The sequence below is a fragment of the Octopus bimaculoides genome, chromosome 19 (assembly GCF_046866305.1).
Source record: "Octopus bimaculoides isolate indiv1 chromosome 19, ASM4686630v1, whole genome shotgun sequence".
NCBI lineage: Eukaryota > Metazoa > Mollusca > Cephalopoda > Octopoda > Octopodidae > Octopus > Octopus bimaculoides.
In genome coordinates, this window is record NC_142946.1 from 6,010,622 (window position 1) to 6,018,121 (window position 7,500).

Sequence of the window (7,500 nt, forward strand, 5' to 3'; positions counted from 1 at the left end):
GGCGTGATAACAATTTGTCTGCTCGCCCCCTTCTGTTGAGAAAATGTTTTCAAGTGTACAAATTAGAAGGGGAATCTCTCTAGTGAACAACTCCTCGTATCGAATTCTTTTGTCGGTTATTCTGGCGAAAGAAAGGTAGCTAAGTAAATTATCTTCCTTTTATGAATAGCTTAAAATTGTATGGCAAAGTCTTGGATCCGTTGGTTTCTTTGGTGCAAAGCATGGGCGTATTTAGTTGTGACATTGGGTATGGAGAAAATAAAGAGGAAGGGTGGAATGGATCTACTTGGTGGTAATAATATGAAATTAGAATGGCAGAAATGAAGAGAGTGCTCAATAAAGAAAAATTCCCTAGAATCATAAAGATTTTAAAATCTAGATTGGTTGCGGAAAATATCATGCTAGTAATTCGCTTGAGGTTAGAATAAGGCAGGAAGAAGGAATAGCTGAGCGGAGAAGAAAATGAGTCGAAGAATATCGATTAGATGAGGACAGTGTTTACAATGTATGGAAACATGTATCGCCACGGGATGTAGCTCATTTAAAGTGGAAAAGAAGAGGAGGATAAACACCTCACATTGTTCCAGTCCACTCACCTGGCAAAAATGAGTTGTCCCTGTTATTGAAAGGAACAGCCTTGTCACATTCTGTTTTGTCATTCTGAATCTCCCTGGTAACTAAGTTAAGTGTACGTGTGTGTGTGGAGGACTCAACCACTTACACGTTAATTTCACGAGCAGGCTGTTTCGCTGATCGGATCAACTGGAACACATGAGGAAACGTGTGCTGCCTACAGTATGTTTATATCGAATGTGGATGCAATAAATTGCTTCTAATTACCGATAATAACACAAAGTTATACAGGTAAGTGGAGGAATAAAAATATTATTGTAGTGCTAATTTATTTTACAAAAGTATAGCCTAGGCTAGGGTGCATTCTATGCACTTGTGCATGTTATAGACAATCAAATACGGTATATATCTTAAACAGAGTGCCTGCTATGTGGGTGGGGGCGGAGGAATAGCTAATTGTGGAAATAAGAAAGTGAAGCTCAAGAACAATGATGACCCATTCGTGTTTTTCAAGGAGACAAAAGGGACGAGGTGTGACTAGGAGAGTTAGCTTTGCTCAAAGACAGGAATATTGAAGAAGGAAAGCAAAGGATTAGTTTTAGCAACATAACAACTGACTGCAAGAATGAAGTCATGACAAAAACATTAAAGTAGAATTCTTCACCTTATTATTCTTTTCTACCCTTGGCACAAAGCCCGAAATTTTGTGGGGAGAGGGTGTCCAGTCGATTAGATCGAACCCAGTATGCAACTGGTACTTAATTTATTGACCTCGAAAGAAAAAGAGAAAAAGAGAATAGTGAGTGCCCCTGTGAACCAAGAGGGAAGCGTGTCTGTGAATGACTTTATTCTCAACCCCTCGGTCGTCTGCCATCTGGATGCTGTCGAGGATATCAGTGTATAAAGCAACAGCGCTGTCCCACATGTAGGAGTTCTATTCTACAATCGTACTCACGTGTCTGTTGTTGAATGGCGCTAAAAGTGAGAGCTGAATAACCTCTGACCCTGAAGAGAAGAGTTAATCGGTTGGATGTCGTAGCAGCCAAAGGAATCACCTTACTTTTGCTGTCAAATCAAACAGAATGCATTTATGGGATGAACATTTCGCTGCCAAGTTAAATAAAGTTTCCAGCCTTCTTCTCATCAGTTGAATGTTATCATTCCTTGCGAGGAGTTCATTTAGTCTGTTCTCACCAGTGAAATAATGAGGTAGAGGCGCCGTCTTCGATGAAGGTATATTTGGCATTAAAAGAATAATCATATATGATATTGTAAACATTAAACTTAAAGTAACGTAGACAACAACCGATTATATATACACTTTAATAGGTATTGAGTTCTTTGATTACTCGTTCGTTATATATATATATGCATATATACATACATACATACACACACACACACACACATATATATATATAGATAGATAGATACATACATACATACATACATACATACACACATACATACACACACAAACACGTATATATACATACATATATGCCTATGTACGTATCTGCTTGTCTTAATCTTACATTGCCGATGTCTTTTATGTCGGCCTATATCTGTGTGTGAGTGTATGCCGTACGAAAATATACTTATGCCTGTACGTACATACATACACAATACACACACATACATATTCTCTCCCCCCTCTCTCTCTCTCTTTCTCACACACACACACACACGTATATATGCACAAATATATATATGTTATTATGTCTCAATCTGTCCGTGTGTATACTTTTCTACGTATGACTTACCCCATGATCAGTTGAAATAAATTTCTGTCCATCTAAAAAGACATCTATTGATCTTACAATACATATGTAGCGACATACATATATACATACACGCGTACATATAAACATACGTAATACTTATATACATAAACACAGACAGACATACACATATACGTACATAGATGCGTACATATATACATACATATAATATATATACATATATATATATACACACAAGCATACATATATACATACATATAGATGTATGCATATATGTATATATCATTTCACACATATGAGTGTGTTTGTGTACGTGTATGTATGCGTATACAAAGCTACACGGTAATATATACAAATCTATATGCAAACATATATACATATATAATATATATATATATATATATATATATATACATATATATATATATACATATATATATATATATATATATATATATATATATATATATATATATATATATATATATATATTTATGCATATATGTATATATATATATATATATATATATATATATATATATATATATATATATATATATGTATATATATATATATATATATATATATATATATATATATATATATATATATATATTATATATATACGTATATATATGCATATATGGATATATACGTATATATATATATATATATATATATATATATATATATATATATATATATATATATATATATGTATATATATTCATACATACATACATATATACATACATATACACATCGACACAAACAGAAGAAAAAAAGACAATTTCTCGAATTCATCCTTGTATTATTATTGGAAACGGACGATGCAGATGCACACAGCAAGTGCTACTTATTATTATTATTATTATTATTATTATTATTATTATTATTATTATTATTATTATTATTATTATTAATATTATTATTATTATTATTATTATTATTATTATTATTATTATTATTATTATTATTATTATTATTATTATTATTATCATTGTTATTTTGTTATCGTCTCTCGGGAATTCACAGTTGATATCGCAACAGGCACCACTTGATTGCTCAAAGTCTTAATAGACAAAAAGTTTAGTGTTGTAATAACAAAGGCCGACAGAACGGCTCTTGAGTCGGTCAAGCGTAAAACTGGACATAGCCATTTCCCCGTTACACTTTCCACTTTTTTGCTCTTCGTATTCTTTAAGTATTTATTTAGGAATTATACGTCTTATTGCGCACTTATATATTTTTTTTGGTATTTATTTTATTCCGCTGTAATTTTTTTCTTATTTTTGTTCGTAATATTATTCAGTTTTTGGTTTGGTTTGGTTTGGTTTGGTTTGGTTTTTTCTTCATTCCTGCTTCCACGTTCCAGATTTTTTATTCACTTTTCACGGTTCCAAGGAAAATCGGAGGAGAGCAAAACGTATTGACAAAATAGTTGAAAAAATTTTGACATTGTGAAGACAGGGGGAAAATTAAGAAGGGAAAAGGTGTACTCATAGATACATAGATCTGCATGCATGTACATATTTATTTATATATATATATATATATATATATATATATATATATAGAGAGAGAGAGAGAGAGAGAGAGAGAGACAGACAGACAGACATATATATATACGCATACAATATATACGTATGCAGTATCTCTCTTTGTCTGTATATATATACAGATATATATATATATATATATATATATATATATATATATATATATATATATATATATATATATATATATATATATATATATATATATATATATATATATATATATATATATATATATATATATATATATACAGATATATACATATATATATATATATATATATATATATATATATATATATATATGTATGTATATACATATATAACACACTCACACACACATATATACAGTTATATATATATATATATATATAGATATATGTATGTATGTATGTATGTATGTGTGTGTGTGTTATCTATATGTATGTATGTATTTGTGTGATGTGGAAAATATACAATCAATATTGCACAAATGATGGTGACATCAATTTTAAAAACCATCCAAGACTTGGTCCTCGTGCTATCAACCCTCTAGAAAAATCGAACTCGTACTAAGCTTACAAAGAATAAGTCCTGGGGTCGATTTTCTCGACTAAAGGCGGCGCTCCAGCATGGCCGCAGTCGAATGATTGAAACAAGTAAAAGAGTAAAGAGAGTAAAAGAGTTGGAATTTGCAACAAAAACAAAAGACGAAGACGGGTATGTAAACAACAAAGAGATGTATTAGTTTAACGATCGGGAAGATGAGAAAGTGTTTTACGTTTCGAGCCTACGCTCTTCAACAGAAAAGAACACGAGAAAATAAAGAGAGAGAGAGAGAATAAAAAAGTAGCTTTAGTGGCTAGCGGTCGATCATACATACAAGCACACACCGATATACACAAATATAGACATATACACAAATATAGACATACACACACAGACAATAAACAAATGGTAGATAAACATATAAGCAGCATACGTGTTATTTAATCTCAAGAACGATTTTATTCGCCGAGAGTGCTCGGAGACACATGAAGTTAATCGGAGATATAAAGTTTCTAAATAAATGAAATGAATGGAGAAAATGCACACTAAGTACATCATGTGAAAACAGAACTTCTTAGAATAAATTAATCGTGTCCTAAATGGACATCATATTGTTTCGATTACATTTTGTCTCTCAGTCACTGTTGGTAAAGACTTATTCTAACTCTTCTGTACTGCAGTTTGCAGTTGGTCACGGAGGCGAGAAGTGGGTGGTGGACTGGTTAAATGTGTAATGTAACTGGGTTTATCAAACGAAGTACGAGCTATTATATGCGCAAGCAGCAAAAGTGTGTCTTCAGAAGGTGATGAACATATTGTGTGTAGATACATACTTACATACACACACGCACATATATATACATGTATGTGTATAATATATATATATGTACTATTTCTCCGTTTTTTTTCCGTCATTGTTTTCGTATACATTCGCTGCTTTCTTCCAAGGAATCTAGTGCCCTTAGCTTAGTTTTTTCTTGCGGCTGGCCAGATTGGAGCAATCTCGAATATAACCAGCCGAATATATATATATATATATATATATATATATATATATATATATATATATATATATATATATATATATATATATATATATATATATATATATATATATATATATATATATATATATATATATATACATATATATATATATATATATATATATATATATATATATATATATATATATATATATATATATGTATGTATATGTATGTATGTATGTATGTATGTATGTATTGATATGTATATCTCTATATGTGTATATACATATATACATACGTATATTTATGTATATATACATATATATATATATATATATATATATATATATATATATATATATATATATACAGATACATAATATTTATAAATATATGTATATATATATATATCTACACATACACACAAGCGCACACACACCTAATACACGTACATACATACACGCATATACACACACATACACACGCATACACACACACACATGCGCATACAGCATGTCTAAACGCTGCTGTTCGACGACTGATGGAATAAGTACTCAATACCTATTGTAGAATACGCGGTTTGTCTTAACAGAATTCTATTTCAGTGATTCGAGCTTCATTCAACAGCGATCGTCAGACAAGAACCGCATGTGTTCTTTTACGTCTCTCGCTGTAGTCTCATTCCAGTGTTTGGTCTCTGTCATCATTTTCCTTTCTGGATCTATTAGAATATTGTCTCTGCGCCTTTATTCCGTTGGTAGGTTTCTAATTCAATTTTATTATTTCATTCAGGGACGTTGCTTTCTTAAAAGATTTTTCCTATTCTATCGGTTACTTGTATACTTTTATGCTTACAATGTTTCACATTTTTTAATAAAATTATTTCTCCAAAATGCATTTGTTATTTGGGGCGTCTTTTCTTTTTCAAATTATATTCGCATTTTCTCTTTATCAAATTCAAATTATGTTGTTGTATTTTTTGTATTGAGCATATCTATTTTTTTTTTTTTTTGCAATTCTGACATAATGCAGAAATATTTGTTTTACGGTTCCTTGGTCATAGTTCCTGATTTTGTCTTTCATCGTCTAGTAGATTTGTCTGTTACACTTCATTGGTAATTTATCCTGTTTATGTTTGCTAATAAGGTTCTGATTGATAGAAATGTGATTTACTATATATGTAAATATAATTATCTATAAAATTGTACATATATGCCTGTATGATTTTGGGTAGCATGGCTACTAACATGGTTTGAAACAACAGTTTATGGTTCGATTCCTGTAGCTGCTTATATGTCGTTGTACATATAACTTATGTATCCATTATTCTGTTGAAAAACATATAATGTATATATACACGTGTTGAATAACACATATGTAGGTATGTTCTGTTTTAATTATCTGAAGTCTTCCTGTAAAAATGAACTGGTTTCTAACAAGCATACAAAGTTCCATCGCTGGAATGTCGATAACAAAATTAATGTCACATTTTGAACTTGAGGTAAGTTTTGCATACTTTTACTCTTTCGCAAGCAGATTGTATTTGAAATGTGTATGTTAGCTGATTAGTTCCCTTTTCTGCAAAATATAACTCTGTGCACCAATTATTATTGGTATAAATGTGAATCTATAATTTGAATATGTATGTATGTATGTATGTATATCTCTTCTATTTTTTAATTATTATAAATCTTCCACTGAGGAGGGAGCCGGTTTCCAGCAAAGAGACAAGGTTCCACCTTTAGGATGTAGTTAACATAAACAAAATCGTATTTGGAATTTGATAAAAGTCTTGCCACGATCAACCATTTCATGCAACACGTAACAGAAATGTTAAAAATCACGGAATACCTTACCTTAAAGTTATCAAGCTAGGAAAACCCTTCCACTGGACCAGTCACGCTTACAAAACACTGTAATAACACTTAAGTATCTGGAGTTTAATAAAAGATGAACCCCACCTCACGCTCGTTTTCCACGAAGAGAAGAGAGCTCTAACATTGCTGTCAAAATTTCACGGCGAAGCTAAAATGTAACGCATGTATAGTTTTGTACGATTTACATGCGTAGTTCAATTTATGGTTTAAATTTATGGAGTATACTGCTATC